General features: G+C 46.3%; 1 protein-coding gene across 4 annotated transcripts in view; it reads right to left on the reverse strand.

Annotated features, from left to right (window-relative positions):
* Nucleotides 1-14484, reverse strand: part of hivep2a (HIVEP zinc finger 2a) — a 52708-nt gene extending 38224 nt beyond the window's left edge. For 2 of the 4 annotated variants that reach the window (XM_052052237.1, XM_052052234.1), the window contains exon 1: nt 1-2728. This exon is cut by the window's left edge and continues 1721 nt beyond it. The gene's annotated coding sequence lies outside the window, so the exon portion shown is untranslated. Of the gene's footprint in view, nt 2729-5901; nt 5956-14031 lie in introns of those variants that run through there. The other 2 variants (XM_052052236.1, XM_052052235.1) reach the window with 2 other exon arrangements.
* Nucleotides 14485-16981: the final 2497 nt, after the last annotated feature.

The raw sequence follows: 16981 nt of genomic DNA on the forward strand, positions 1-16981 counted from the left end.
CTTTTAATGGCCACTTTGGTCCCCTGCCGCGCTCTCTCTCCATCTGTGTGCGTGTGAAACTCGAGACTAGTTGCTGTGGAATCTCTGAGGGGTCTCCCGAGAGGGTGGGGGGGACACACGTAATATAAGAGCAGCTCTTCCGAGTCATTTTAGCGCCGCGGGGGCAAGGCTGACTTGTGGAGACAGAAGATTTTGTTTGGATTTTTGAGGACGCCGTGAGTCAGCATGTAAAACGAGAAGCGTTTTGAGTTGAAGACACTCGAAGCATTCAAAGTGTCGCTGCCCACAATCCCGACCAATGACGAGACAAGCTTGACGGCGCCGAATCGCGGCGAAAAGAAAGACCAACGGGGAAACAACTTTTCGACAGCTCTTTGAAGTGTTTCGTGCTTCATTTTTCGAGTGTTGGGCCTGTGAATTGTTTGACTTGTGAATTAGTTTGAATTTGGAAATGTCCAACTCTTAGATTATTTGACGTTTAAATGATTTGACTTTTGAGCCGCTTGACTTTTGGATCACCTTCGTTTTGAGTTGTATGACTTTTGAACGATTTGACTTTTGAGCCGCTTGACTTTTGGATCACCTTAGTTTTGAGTTGTATGACTTTTGAACGATTTGACTTTTGAGCCGCTTGACTTTTGGATCACCTCAGTTTTGAGTTGTATGACTTTTGAGGTGTCTAACTTCGATTTAGTTTTGACTTTGGCATGATTGGACGTTTGAAATGTTTGCCTGTCAAAGTGTTTGATTTTTGAAATATTTCGCTTTTGAAGGACCCTAACTTTTGGCTTGTTTGACTTTTGAATTATTTGTCTTTGGAGGCATTTTGTTCATTGCACATTTGACTTTGGGTTGTTTGAAAACTGCTAACTCCGTCCACTGCCCATCGCGACGTGGACGTTTCTTTGCAGAATTTTGAGACGTTTACCACCCTGCTTAATAAGGCCAAAAGTGCTGCGTGCAAAAAGCCCATTTCACAAGAAAACAAACTCGTCATTCCAACTTCAAGTCTCACATTCCCCATTTGAGCAACAAACAAATTGCATTTGGGAGTTATGACTAACTTAGACGCAAGTCTCATTCACACGCTTTTTCGATTTCCCGATCGTGCCGGCGCTCGGCGAACTCATTAGCACGCTCGCTTATCTCGTTAGGCTGCCATTGATCCACCAGCGGAGGGGATGGGCATGGTCGGACCGTATGTCAAAGCCGGCCGGCGTCAACGGCGCAGGAGCACTCTGACGTTACGTAAGCTCGTGAGTGCACACTCAAAGTGACTCCAAGGTCGGGCTCCCTGTTGTGTCGCGGGGTTAGCAAAGTTAGCTGCTGCTCAGCTAACCTAACCCACTGACAGTGGGGGGGGGGGGGGGGGGGGGGGGGGGATAAGGGGCAGCGTTTGGATTACATGGTAGCTAAAACGAGGCTCGCGAGCCCCTGCTGTTTTTCCCTCAACTTCTGTCAGGCCTGATGGAGCTTTTCCACTTTTGTGAGACGGACTTTTTTTTCCCGTTTGGCGAGAAGCAGGATCGAAAATGCTAGGTTCCTATCATCCTTTGTCTTCAACTGCCTCCTTATTGGTAGGGCCAACGATGCTGACTCCCACTCAACTGATTTTTCACTCACTCACATAAGGCCCAACCGCTACACACACACACACACACACACACACACTCACTCACTCACCCGCGCACTCAGTCACCCGCCCACATTTCTAACTCGGGCTCCCCAGTGACGCAACGGCTCCAGGGGGGCTCAAGTGCACAAAAAAGAAAAAAGAAATCCCATATCGCTCTCGCTGCATGATGGCAGCCACGCCGTCCATCAAATATGCATCCAATTACATAAGAGCCGGTTGCCTGTTATGCAACCACGCCGCCTGTCCTCGTCCACGCCCCGAAGACCACCGCCACCAAAACATCCTCAACGTGCATATGCAAAAAAATAAATAAATGAATAAAAAAATGGACACGGAGGGGAAACCGCATGATGAAAACACACTCAGCCTCACACTCCTCATTCTGTGTGTGAGATCTCATGTCAACATCTGTGAAGGTGTTCACATTTTCGTCTTTTCCCACACTCTAGGATCCCAACACACACACACAAACACACACACAAACACCTCAAAATAAAAGGCCTTGGCTTGGCTTCGTCCACCACCACAAACCAAACCGGAAACCTTCAAGTGCCGACTGGTGGTCCAGACTGAGGATGAAGATAAACATGCCCGAGTGTTGCGTTTGTTTGTTTTTGTTGCCGCTTGTGCCTCACACACACGACACGGATGAACAAAATCACCACACGCAATTTAGTAGGAACTCAGACAAAAATTTAAAATATGAAATTCCTCACTAGATCCAGCATAAAAGATGATCATCCAATTCGGCTGGTCAACAGCGACTTGTTCAACTTATTTGAGTTCCGAGCGAACTACGGACACGAACGGTCGTTCACACACAAGTTTTCTACCAGCTAACACGAATCCACTTCCTGACACCACGCCCCTTAACTCATTCACTCCCAAAGACGTTTTTAAACGTCTTTTCAGACTTGGGTCTCGAACTGGGTGGGAGTGAATGAGTTTTAAAGGAACACAGCAAACACACAAATGCTACACTGTGTGCAGTAGTTACTCAACTAATATAGACTTCCGATTACCTATGAATCAGCCGATTAATTGAAATGAAATTAATTATTATAATAAATGAATACAATTCATAATGAATCACATCACTTGTTTTTTTTTTTAATCCCTTCGTGCTTACAAAAAAAGAACATTATGAATTACAGGCAAAGATTTTTTTTTTTAATGTTTTACAATACTTTGTCATTTAGGATTTCTTTCACTATTTAACAGAAAAGTCGATCAAAAAAAAAAAAATCACCCACTCTCGTGTTTTCATTTCAGCGTCGTAAAAATAACAAGTCAAAAGCGGATTTGTTTCACGCCAAACAGTCAAAGTGAGGAAGGAACATCTCCAGATGTACTTTTTTAAAAAAATTCTTTTTAAGAGGACATTTGCATAGATATTTTAGGATCGTCACGCAGTCTGTTGGGAATAAGATTAGATGGAGCACACACACGCACAGGTATGATGGCAACAAAGTGTGAATAAATTAATTTGTGCTGTCAATGACTTGAGAGGAGTAAAGTCAAAGCGAGACCTCATGCTGTCAACCGGCAGAAGAAAGAAGGATTTTCAGGGGGGGGGGGGTATAAAAGAGGACACATGGTGAAGGAAGACAGAAGAATGGAGAACAAGGAGTAGAAGAGAAAAGATGAACTTGTCGTACGACCCATCCACTCATTTACTTCAAATTTGTCCTCAGAGTACATCCTAGATTGGTCGCCAGGCAACTCGCAGGCAATGGGCTGATAGACTGACTGGTCACCAGGCCAGCAGTTGCTGAGCATCTGTAATTTTTCTGCTAGCCAGCGGGCTAACCTCTGCTAGCAGATGTTAATGTGGCATCCAAACGACAGGCGGTGGCAGCTAGCCAGCGCCGCTAGCGTCTTAGCGCTAATACCTCGCGTCGAGCTTATCTTGTGTCAACGCCGCAGGCGCGCACACTCCCGCACGTAGAAACATACACACGCACACACGAGTGGTGTTAGCACTGATGGCTAATCCGAGCCGCTACATACACCAACCAGGCCCCAGCTGCTACCCCACTTTTTTTTTTTTTTTTTTTAATATGCCTGCCGAAAATATGTCAGCGGCGTGCGATTAAGATTAGCGGTCTGAAGATGAAAACGCTGAATGCGGAGGGAGCAAGGCTGACTCCAAAAGACGCTGGAGAACATTTCGGAAGACAGAAAAGCCTTGACAATTTTTTCAATCAGTTTTTGTACAATTACTTTTTCGATCAACTCAAGCCCCCCCCCCCCCCAAAAAAAAGAGAACCTCACCCAATGTCCAATATCACCCCCAATGGCCTTTTAGAAATACTGCAGGCGTATGATGTCGATAGCGACTTGAATTATATTTGCACACAAACTGCACACCTGCTTTGCTGCTCTTCGTTTTGGCTAACAACAACACACAGTTTGGCTAGCATATACACATATATACATATATATACAGTATAGTGTGTATTTTTGGGGTTGGCGGGGGTGAGTTTGGCCTCCTTTCAGCATGTCGACTTCCTGCGTGGGGGGGGGGGGGTACAGGAAATGACGTCACTCAAATAGCAGCTTTGCTCCGCTAACTGCCTCCAATTGACGAGCGCTAATAACAACCTGCTTCCCTTCTCCTTCTCCTTCCGCCTGTCGAGGCCGCAGCCTCACGCCAACTTTCTGCACTCTCCCTCGTCTTCCTCCTTTCCGTCCCTCTCTCGTCTCCGGCGGCGAGCCAGCGAGCAAGGGCGGGGGACCGCCACCTGTGTCTAATCGGCGGGGGTCTGATGACGATGGGAAGGATGAGGAGGACACTCGAAGGTGAGACGGCAAAAAAAAAAAAAAAAAAGCAGAATGAAAGAGGACGAAGAGCAGAGCTCTCTCATGAACTCGCGGGTTCTCGCATATGCACGCACGACAGGAAGTGGTTTCGGCTGCAGAAGCCGCAAAGCCTTCATTTGCATGTCAAATGACGCGGAAGTGATACTACCGGGAACTCTCACGCGCGCACTTTTCATGTCATTTGAATGGCAGAACAAAAGCCGCTGGAGTGAGTGCGAGGTGGCGTGGAGGAAACAGGAAGCGGACTGGATGGCTGCGGGCTCGGCAACGTTCGTGCCTTCTTCGCTACGCCAGTCGAATGATGCGTGTGTGCACCTCGCCTGCTCATCTCCTCGCTACCCAGCCTTGTGGCTTCCTTTCACCCAACTCGCCTTGCCTCCTCGCTTCATAACGCCCCCCCCCCAGCTGCTCAACTCATCCTCTGACCTCCTCAAGTCTCATCGCCTCGGCTCCTCATCTTATCACCTCGATCACTTGATCAGCCCGTCCCCATCTCGCGAGGCCACGTGGCGGAAACAGGAAGTCGACAAATTGCTGTCGTCAGGGGGCAAACTGTCCACTGCCATCCTATCCTAGTCAAATGAAGCCCATCTGTTATCTCACACGCACAAAAAAAAAAAAAAAATCCATCCCCGTGCCATTCCGTCAAGGGCGCAGCTTGCATCCGAGTCTCAAGCCACCATTACCATGGCAACTCGGGATACACTTTCTCTTCACTTCCTGCCTTTTTTTTTACCACACACTTTGCCTCATTTCAACAAACTACTGTGCGCGCGTGCGTGCACGTGTGAGCGAAAGTGAACCGTGCACGTGCGTGTATGGGTGTGTGTGTGTGTGTGTTAACCGAGACAGAAAGTCATATTTTAGAAATTGCATTTCAAAGCTTTCTCATATTTTTTTACACTAGAAGAGACACATTCAGTCCCATTTTTTTCTCCCCCAACATTCTCGAAACTTTACTGTAAAAATATGACTTAATAAAAAAAAAAACAACTACCGACTACAGTATGAGCGTCTCAGCCACAGTTTATATGCTCATTTTAAACATAATAGACATAAGGTGACGTCGTCGCAAGTGGGACGGATGCCAAGGTTGTCATGGCAACGCACGACGCTAGGCCAATGACATGTCAACCCTACGCACGCGCACACACACACACACACACACACACACATAATAAAGAAGATCCGTTCGTGTATGAGGTGACATAAAGGAACGATGGAGCAGATGGAGGCATGCAGGGGACAGTGCGGATGCCGGCGCCATGGCAACCGCATGCAGAGCCACTACACGCAATCAGAGCGTCGCATGCGCGCACACATTGAGCTCGTGCTCTGATTGGCCGTCTGAGGCGCTCGGGCACGAAGTGACTCACACACACACACACTCACACACACGCACACACACACGGTTGCGTTGTGTGGTGTTGCTTTGATCCTACCTGATTGTAGTCCAAGCGGTTCAACCCAGTAAACACACAAATGGCCTGCAGTCGCTGGAGGACACACAGAAAACAGGGTCAAAATATTTAGCAACAGTCATTTTGCCTCCAAGTAACCATTTTAGCCATGGAAAGTTGGAAAATAAATATATCAGCCATTGAGTCCAGGTTGACATGCAGATCCACACCGGCTTGGGTGCACGTGTCTGTCAAGATGGGACGCACCAAAAAAGTCTCGGGGAAGACGAGATTGAAGAGGAAGTCGGCCATTTTGTTTTGGAGCAACCATTTCAGAGCTCGCACTTAGGAAGTCCAACTCGCCAATCATAAGCTTTTACATTTCGTGATGCCATTTTGCTGAGCGTTTCTAAAGTGGGCGGAGCTTGCCAAAGATGGCGCAAAATTGGGCCGATTTGCCTTGAAAAAGGGGGGTGCGAGTGTCTGTTCGTCTTTCATATCGGATTCCATTCGATGGCGTATTGAATAAAGTGGCAGGTGAAGGACTTTTATCTTGTAGTGGCTTGGGGGGGGGGCCTAGAATGTGAAACACACGTATTTTTCCCGTATTTTTCCATCCTTAGCTGATCCTGACCTCACGTTTCTACGATCACTTTGTGTTCTCCCCTGAGGCTTTTTCAACAAATATTAAATAAAATAAAATAACACACAAGGGACATTCTGCTTCGCGTCAGCTTTGTGTCATTTTCACTTGTTTTTTTTCTTTCTTTCCTCCGTGTCGCCTTTTTTTAGTGTCTAAACCCTCTGGGCTTTCTCGTGCGTCTCACCCGGTGGCGCACGATGCCTTTGAATCTCCTGAAAGCTTTTCAAACATCTTGCGCATGTGTGCGTATGCAAATGAGGGCAACCTAGCGAAATGCCAGCACATTTGGTGGGCAAGGACAAATCATTAGGTACACCTAGTCGTTAAGTGTTTTTGGTTTTTTTTTTTTTTACTTTAGACATTTATATTTTTCGGTCGCAGAAAACTTCTTACTTTCACTCCCTGCATTTGAAAGCACATCTTTTATTTCCCCAAAGTTATCAAAAAGATATTATATATAATTGACAGGAACATTCATTTGCACTTTTGAGATCTGTACACAGATTAAAAAAAAAAATTCAAACAGAAGACAAAAACAGAACATAAAACAATCAGAGCCGCAAAACACTTTCAAAACTATTCAAACAAACTGTTATCGCTTTCGCAGTCGGATTTGAGAAGCAGCGAATCTGCTGACCTGAGACCGTTTTGAGATGTCAAAAGAATCTTCGAACTCTGAAATGCGGAGGCGGCAAGTGGAGCGAGGCCAAAATCAAAGTTCTGTGCTCCCCCTTACGTACTTCAATTGCAAGGCGAGCAGCGGCATTCGGAGCCAACTGGAAACCTTTTTTAAGGGAGGAGCGGCTGGCGCCAAAATAAAGTCAAATATGATGAGTGAGATCCGAGCGCTCTATGGTGGCAGTGAACCCAAACTCGCTTTGCAATCGGTAGCACTGAAGCAAATATGAGCAGTTCCTCCAAAAAGTGCCTCCAAGCTTATTAATGCCAAAAAAAACAGAAAACAAAGAGAACGACACTTTCTGCATTTAATCCAGCTCAACAACTGCCAAAAGAAATGCCTCACTAACTGAATGCTAATGATAGTTAGCATCTATGCTACGGTGCTTTAACCCTTTAAGCCAGGGGTCCCCAAACTTTTTCCTGTGAGGGCCACATAACATTTCCCTTCTCTGGTGGGGGGCCGGTGTCAGTTTGTAAAGTCAACGATCGTAGGGGAGCTTAAAAAATTCATTGTTTCCCAGAAAGCCACACATAACCAAATAACCCTTTCCAGGTTCTTTACAGAAAAAAAAGTCAGGAAACAAATACTAACACTATTAATGAAATAAATAATAACTAAATAACCCTCTCTGAGTTATTCACAGAAAAAAGGAAATAAATAATAACTTATAAATAATAAATAATAACTCTCTCTCTTTATAGCCCATTGAAAGCCACAAAAAAAAGAATTCTGCCATCTACGAGAACGCCACCCATCTTGTCTTGTTTATGTCTGCTACCGTCTTGTTCACGTGTTCTACTAATTGATCTGAGACCCAACTAAAACACTGAAACATTCTATGGTGTGTAAATAACTTTGTGACTTTGATTTCAACCCTATTTGCGTCATGGGTCATTTTGCCCCGAAGACCACCTTTGTACTTTTTTTTGTACAGCTTCCATGGAAATGTGAATAAAAACAACATTTCAATTTTTCTGCAGTTGGGGAGAATCTAGGAAAAGTCATAAAATTTCAAGTAAAAAAATTATCATTTAGGGCAGAGGTGGGCAAACTACGTCCCGCGGCCCAGATCCGGCCCGTTGGTCTTTTTAATCCGGCCCACTGAAGGTTGTTCCACAATGAAGGTTCGATGAGGGAGGGGGGGGGGGGGGTCTTATCGACCACCTTGGACCCCTGTATCACTCTACTTCTACTGTTCTGGTCACAACCCATCTGCAGCAATGCACAGACTAAAATAAGTCATCAACAACACTATTGTCTTTTAAAAAAGTATATTAATACAGTACGTTCATGCTTTTGTTCTGTTGATGTTTGATATGGACTGTCAACAAATGCAGTTTTTTTAATGTACCATAGCTTGTGCTGACATGGCCCTTCTGTCAAATTTTAAAAGTCAATGCGGCCCCCCAGCCAAAAAGTTTGCCCACCCCTGATTTAGGGTTTTTTTGGGGCGTTTTAACACAGTGACGGGTCATTTTGACCCGAGGACAGGAGGGTTAGAGGGCCGGGTCAAATGTGCCCGCGAGCCGTAGTTTGGGGACCCCTGCTTTAAGCTATGGAATGAAAGTAGATCAGCAATCTGAAGAAAGACAATCTAACAGTACCCACAGTCACATACTCGTCACCCTCTGCGCAGAACAACAAATATTAGTGCCGTACTGATAAGCTCAGAGTGTATTTGAGATGCGAGAAGGACACGCCCAATATGATTGGCTACTGCAAAGAGTCAAGGACCGCCAGAATTCAAGCGGGATTCTTCAGTGTCACTGTACGTTTATCTTAAATTGCCCCCTGGTGGCCACTGTACTGTCTGTGCCATTTCTTTTTTATTTAAGTAAAGGAGTGTAATCAGTATTTCTACTTTATCAGTGTAGTTTGTACACAACTCTGCTTACTTCAAAAGAGAGCCTCTGTTGCTTCGGCGAAATGTGTTGGGCACCACGAGAACACCGAGGAGCGGCTCACGGCTGTTCCTAATGTTGTGTCCTCTGAGCGTGAGCGTAACGACAGACGGGATGCTGCCATTTTGCAACGCGCCGATTCAGCACAAGCACGTTCTGTATCAATGCTTAACGGTGCTTGATCGCGAGCTGCCGAGAAACTAGGCCAGTTTGGGGAAGGTTGCGGCTGTCCGCTCGCCCGCCTTTCATTGCAACAACACACTCTCATGGGACCGTCACGCCGTATAAATAGAAGGTCGGCCGCAATTTTCAAAGATTTCACTTTCATTTGGAAGACTCACAGCGGCACCTCGGATTCTCGTCGACATCCTCCCGAAATGCCGAACCAACACACTGAGACTAGGAGGCTTCGGGAAGCGTCTCCCATCCAGATGGGTGACCGCGCATATGACGGACCAGAGCTGCGAAACGAGAACAAGATTATATACTGTATATATTTTTTTTCCTTAAAATATACGATGCTGAGAGAGAGAGAGAGAAAAAAAAGAAGCAAAACTATGTTGTGACATTGTGGAAATCTCTTACATTTTTTTTCTCTGGTGTTTCCTCTCCTTGTGCAATGACAACCTCGTAAAAAGCTTCAAAAACACTATTTTTTTGCTTCGGCTCTCGGACGGATTTTTTTTTCCAACTGAGGTCACATCATTAGTGGGAAAATTGTTTAAATGACTTATCTTGGTGTCATTTGTTTATCACTCACTAAAGTGTGGCATTAGAATGAGGATGTGCAGAGTTTTATATCCACTGCATGCGAGTGCATGTCCGCGCGCGTGTGTGTGTGTGTGTGTGTATGTATGTGTGTGTGTGTGTGTCAATAATTCAGCCAGGTGCTCTCAGGTTCCTCTCAAGCTCGCTTACGAGACGGCCAAAAGTTTGCCGTGGCATTGAGGGCCAGCGAGATGAGTTACAGTTGGCCTTTGTGGCGCGCGCTCGCTGCCCCCGCTTGGAAAGTCTTCGGATCTGCCAGCAAGTTTCCTCTTTTTTTTTTTTCCTTTTCTTTTTGTCTTCCCGGCGCCGGCGCTTTGCGAGACGCCACTTCTCAGGCAAGACGCACGCGCAACGTTTGTGTCGCTAATGGATCGCTTACGTGTCATTAGCAACGCTGATAAGACTTTGAAGCCTTGAAGCACATAATAAGGCTAACAAATGCTAACTTCCTTAGCGTGATGGTCATGCGAGCTTCCGATGCTAATGAGTTCTTGATGGTATCAGCGGGTCAGAACCGGCAGGAGTCAAACACAGCGTGGACTAGTTCGTCTCAAATTCACACCACCGAAATTTTCCTAGCAGCATCCTGACCATGATGAAAATACAGAAGCTTAGTAGGACCCAGTGTTCATCAAAAAACAAGCCAGAATCAGAATCTTTTTTTTTAAACGGATGGGAACTTGTCAGGTCACCTTCTACAGTGCATGTCAGGGTGGGTTGGGGAAAATTACAGCGCTCCTGCAGAGGCCAGGCTTCACAGACATCAGGCCGCCACCACATCCCATATACAGGTGCGCCATAATAGTGGAAGGGAGAAAGATTGGGGGAAGGGAGTTATTTCCAAAAAGTACATTTGATATTCTTGAAAGTCACATTATGCACATTTTGATCTGCACTCAATCCATTCAATTAATTGATCAATTGACAACTAAGGGATTATGAAATTCAACGACAGTTATTTTGATGAGCGCTAATTTGTTGACAGCCCTTGTTGAACTGAAGCATGTACAAATTCTTTGGCATCTCAGCTTCTCACCAGAAAATATTGCCAGATTTTTGTCATCCTGCATGAAAGCAGACGTTGTGCTGAATAAAAACTAGACCATTGCAATCATCTGCTTTGACTTTTGGAAAAAATGAGCAACACTTTTGGGGATTTTCTAAAACACTCTGCTGGTCAAACCAGGAAGTCAATCAGAATCGATGTCGTGTTTTTTCTGCACTGACCATTTGAAGCCATGTCCATTTTTTTTTCCTTTTCAATAATGGGAAGGAAATTTTAAAAACATAAACTTACCAATTCGATTAATTGAAAAAAAGAGAAACGTATCATTCAATTATTCATCCTTTCATGCACCAATAATGAGAACCTAGAACCAGATGACATGATAAGCTGTCCACTGTAGAAACCACTGTCCCTCAAAGGGTTAAAAGAATCATTTGTCGCAGCTCGAATAATAGCACTGAGAAAGTCTAATATTGGATTTTGGTGGGGGGGAAAAAAGCCAGCAATTTTACTTTCAGACCATACTGCCCAGCTCGATCAAAAACTCACTTTTTTTTTTGGCTTACTTTCGATACTTGACAAGAATCGTTTCAGTTTGACCTCGGTAAAACAATTTCCGATATGTTTTGAAAATTCTTTCCCAATCTGTCCGAGGTGCCGCTTGGATTTGTAAACAAAACACACGAGAATCCTCAAAGTGCGCGTTCGCCCAAAGTGAGGACATCTGTGAGCATGCGGACGAAGCTTTGGCCGCCTTATGAGGCCATCTGGGATTTTGAGCGAGGCGCAAAAGCCTTCATTCGTGGCCGTCGCCGAGGCCTGTCCAAACCTCTCCTCCATTATCTGCCCTCCATATTGTTGGGCTTTATGGCTCCTTTCAAATTTGCGGTGACCGAGAGGACGCGCAGATGGGACGGGACTTTGACAAAACAAAACAAAAATCATGCCGCCCAGATTTCTCATTGATAATTTTTCGCTGGAACTGTTTTGTGTGAAATATATATATATATATATATATATATATATATATATATATATTATATATATATATTTTGAAACAATTGCTGTTCTCCTTATCCCGACTGCTGGGCCCCCACATTTGCACAGTGAAATCATTGTGCTGTGGCTATATTTGTACTCTTTCAACATTTTATTTGCACACGTTCCAACAATACATTTTTGCTTTGTTTGTGCTGCGCTACCGACGCCGCTTCCTACACTCTTCACTCTCATGTGTCTTAAAGAAGGAGTTAGCCATTAAAATAAATTTGTCATTTGTGATATATCTCAGAGTAAATTGACAGTCATACACGAGTAAAAATGAGTTTTGAAAAAACATACAAACAAAAAAAAATTCAGCCGTTGACGGACAAATCTTGTCCCTCTAATTTCACGTTGAAGAAACCACCATGCCCGAGGAAAAACAACAAACAAACGACAACAATCAGAGACACAAGGTGGGATTGATGGGGTGTCAATCACCTTCTGCTTGCAAATACAGCAGCCAGAAAGCCAGAAAGTCAAGCGAGCGGCCAAGGCAAGGCGAACACTTTGACCGGAGCAAAAACATCAAGTTGCCTTGCCAATATAACAAAACGTGAACTTGACAGTTCACAGATTGGTGGATGGGGCAGTTCATCCCCAAACCCAATGACATGGCCAAAACACATGCACACACACACAAAAACGCCACCCAAATGCACAAACTAGACCAACACCGGAAGCTAATGGTGCTAATGCTAATCGTTTGGCTTTGACATAACAGGTTATTTGGCCGTGAAACTTGATTCCAGTGAGTGCAGCTGCAAAGTCATTGGCGCAGACATTCTGCATGGCTGACCTTATTATTTGGGCCCGACCAATTTGTCGGTTAGCCGACTTCATCAGCCAATTTGAGCACTTTTCAAATGCATCAGAATTGGCTGGACTTTTGTCAATAAAATGGCAAATTATTCTTAATTTCTCATGAAACTGGAAATGCAGTTGTGCAGAATGATGTCAGTGCAACATTTCTGTTGGCCGGGCAAATTTATGATGTCAATAAGCCCCACTGTGACATCATAGTAAGGCACAGACACATTTTCAGATAAACAATGACTAATGATTGAATTGGTTATTTATTATAATATTGATGGTTGGCCAACCGCTCATGAAACACAACTCTTATATAAAACACATTTTTTTAAAGTCCATTTTCTACTCAGGCGCCAGTCACATTATCAAGATCTAATAAAAACAATAATTTTGCAGCCATGAATAATGTGACACGCAATCTAAATATTGAATAATATTATTTACATAATTCCTGGATAGTTGGATAACATCCACACTGCAGTTTCGAGCAAATATTTGCTCCATTCATAAAAAAAAGAAAACAAATAAAAACAACAAAAATAGTGCATCCACAAAGTATTCACATCGAATCCTTTTTTTTTAAATACTACAACCAAAAATGACGTTTTTCTCTTAACATGCTCATCAAGAACCCATCCACTGTCGAAAAGATTGCAAATGTATGAACAGAAATGAATGCCCCAAATGTGACTGGAGTGCTTCATGGACGCGGCGGCCGTCCGTCAGAGTCTCCCCGGCTGGGGCCCTTCTCTCGACGGCAACACGTCATGGAACATTCCCGGAACCAGCCAGCGCACCACCCACCAGCCTGGCTCCTCAGACGCTCTCTCGCAGAGGAAACAAACAGCACACACTCACTTAAAGTCCTTTCCCAAATATGCAACCCTTTTTCCGAGGTGGACGCACTAATACAACCACAAAAAAAAGTGCAGCAAGCACAAGATGAAAGCGCGAGCGAGGGCGCCATAAGGTCACGGGCAGCCCCGAAACACTTGGCAACAATTATCCACCAAACGAGTGAACGAACCATCACCGGCGAGCGGCTGTCAAGCGGCCGACGATCGGTCCCCGATCGCCGGTCGGCTTCCTGCCTCAGCCCGCCTCTCCGCCAGCCTGCGTTCGGACGTGCAAATTCCTCGGGCTGTTACGCAACGCGGCTAATCTGCATGCAAGGCAACGCGTGCCCGCCCGGGGTATTCCCCACTGCACCGCGGTGAACTCGCCAGCCACGAACGGCTCGTCCGCCGGCCACCGCTGAGGCTTCCAACGCGACCGAGAATACAGAGAAGACTCCGGCGCGGGGCAAGGCGCCGCTTACCTGCTGGGAGCGGGGATGACAACAAGCCGTCGCGGTGACGCCAGCTCCCTTCCGGGGCTTGACACCTCTCGGTTCGCCTGAGGTCGGACGAGGGGACGGAAGGACACACGGAAGGCGGCCGGCGGAGGCGAAGGCGAATGCGGAGGCGGAGGCGAGGAATCCACGCGAGAGCCTCGCGAAGAAAAGTTGCGCGTCAACGGAAGAAATCCTTCCCGACCGGATTTCTGGTAACGGAGCTCCGCCGCCGCAGTCAGCCACACAGCGAATGCGAGCGTATGCGTGTGTCGGGGTGAAATCCGGAGACACACACACACGCGCGAGCGCGCACATTCGCGCGCGATCACGCGCACGCTCACACGGGGTTATTCCGAGCGCCACTTCCCAGAATAGAAGCAGCGGCGAGAGGGAGTGACTGACAGACATTGTGTGTGTGTGTGTGTGTGTGTTTGTGCGTGTGCGCGCGTGCGTCGTGCGCGCGCATGTGTGACGTCGTCGGATCCCCCAGTGCTCAACCAGGGCAGAGGGAGGGGAGGAAGGAGGAGCACTGGCCGAGGACGACGCTCTGTCTGCCGGCTTAAGAGAGCAGGATTCCCCGGTCACCTCTGGAGCGACCTGTCTCTCTGACTGTCTGTCTGCCTGTCGGTCTCCGACTGTCTCAGTGGATGACTTCCTTCCTGTGTATCCTTTCACAGACACGCACGCGCGCACGCACGCACACACCCACACACACTGGTCGTTCCAATGCAAATATGAAGCAAGACTTCAGGGTTGACTGAAGTTCTCTATAATTCTTTTGGCATCTAAAACTATACCGTAAGCAACGTTACAGTGTCACAAGACAAGATAAATCCTGCACTTCTTCCCAGTATTCTGGAATGAAACATCTGTCAAGGGGCGCAACAGCGTTTGCCCCAGCCAAGTGGGCGTGGCTATCGCTGGGCAACACCATCTGAGGAATTTGGTTAGGTCTCTGTTGTACATCTGCCGCAGGCAAAATTATCATGCCATTGTCGGGATTTTTTATGAATTATTTTTTGGGGGCAGGGCGGGTGAGGGGGGGACATGGCGTTAAATTTGAGCAGGCAAGACGGAGTCACGTGTCCTCCCTGGAAAAATGTTCCATGAATGTGTCTGATGTCTGCCAACGTGACTTCAGCGTCAACTGAGCCAGCCTGTCAATGTTTGGACTGACAGTAGGTTAAATATTCAGGTCAGGGGATTTCCAGAGGCATCCAAAGATGAGATTCACGTGGATGGGGTGGGTGGAGGGTGTCCCCCAGGGTGGGGGCTTCCAAAAATATGCATTCTGGTATGTGGAGTGACGACCCGCCGCATTTCTCAAGGACCGCTGGGGACATTTAGAGGTGACAACGTTGAGAGGAGCAAAAAAACAGCCCATTTGAAGAAAAGAACATCAAAAAAGCATTATTAAATGTAATTCGGCGCTTCAAGATTAGGATTTTGTTAGGCCATCTCTGAGTTTTGAAAAGGAAAAAAAAACATACAATCTAGCCCCAATGTTCGCCGGGGATTGGGTTCATCTGCGTGTGAGCGTCTGGCTGCGAGTGGTGGCTTACAGCAGATTTTTGTGCTTGCTGTACTTGCGAATTTGTGTGTTTGACTATTTGTAACATTCAAGAAAAGGAAACTGTGACACTTCATGCATACATGCACAGGGCATTACTTAATTGCTTCATTATTTCTTCACTTCGCTCGAGCAGCCAAAAGGTCACGAGTAACTCAGATTTCTCATCACCGCACCTTTTCCCCAAATCAGCATCTCAACGCCAAATTTTCCTCTTTCAGTTGCACATCATAAACAAACTGCCGTGTGTGTGTGACCGCGCGCGAGTGTGTGTGTCACATTGTGGGGGTTTTTTGCGGCGAAAAAGCATGTCATTTTCCCGACAGCGTGCGGCGAACAGCGTGCACGCGCGCGTTGGCCAGCTCTAAGTGGATTAACGCCTGCCTCGACCTATAAGAGGCTCATCGTTGCACGACCTCGTCGGCGGTGACGCCGTGGCAACGAGCGCCATGGCGACGGATCGGCGGCCATTTGCAACGGCAGGAAAGAAGGTAAACGCCGCGCTTGCTCAAGATGACCGCGTGACTTCTCACCGCCACACTTGAGAATCACTCGCGAGACATCATGTGACTTGCCCGTTTCGCAGTCTCGCAAACTCGAGCTCACGCTGACACAACCGCACACAAACTCTCGCACAACTCGCAAACTGTCATGCGCATTCAGAAACTTGCACTCTCTCCAGCGCGCACACTCGTTCTCACTCACACACATGCACACCACGTTCACACCGTTTCTCACATGCGCACTCTCCCAAGTATTTTTGCTCCCCCTTTGATTGCAGTGTGGCTGCGTTGCCAGATGTTGAGTCATGTGATTCAGACTCGTCGCTGGCCTTAAATGACCGCAGCATGAGCTCCTGCTTCCATTGTTGACTTGAACACAAAAACAAGTGCAAAAGTGACAACTTGCTTAGCCGGGTCCCAAACCGGACGTCAGCGCCACCCGAACCTGCCCGCCCCACTCACATTGGATTGGATTGGATACAACTTTATTGTCAAATTGTCTCATGTGTTCTGACCAACCAAATTGTGAAGGCCTTTAGCAGATTATGTTGACATGGCAACACATGGAGGCTGAAATCTAATTGCTCCCTCCCCCAAAAAAAGATGATAGACAGGAGCGATTGAGCTGGGTGAGCGCCTTCACCATGTCATCATCGCAATAAAATGAAGGGTAATATTTCCAAACTGCTTGATGGAGTGTGAAGTCGTTCCACACCTGAAGACAAACAACAACTCTAGTAGGTGGCGCTATACCACCTATCAGCTTGTTAATACATCTTTGACGTCATTAAGTATGCAAAGAAGCTATGCTCTATCTGCATTTGCATATATGTCATGCACACTATCCTTTTTTGTTAATATG

The sequence above is a fragment of the Hippocampus zosterae genome, chromosome 19, assembly GCF_025434085.1.
Source record: "Hippocampus zosterae strain Florida chromosome 19, ASM2543408v3, whole genome shotgun sequence".
Lineage (NCBI taxonomy): Eukaryota > Metazoa > Chordata > Actinopteri > Syngnathiformes > Syngnathidae > Hippocampus > Hippocampus zosterae.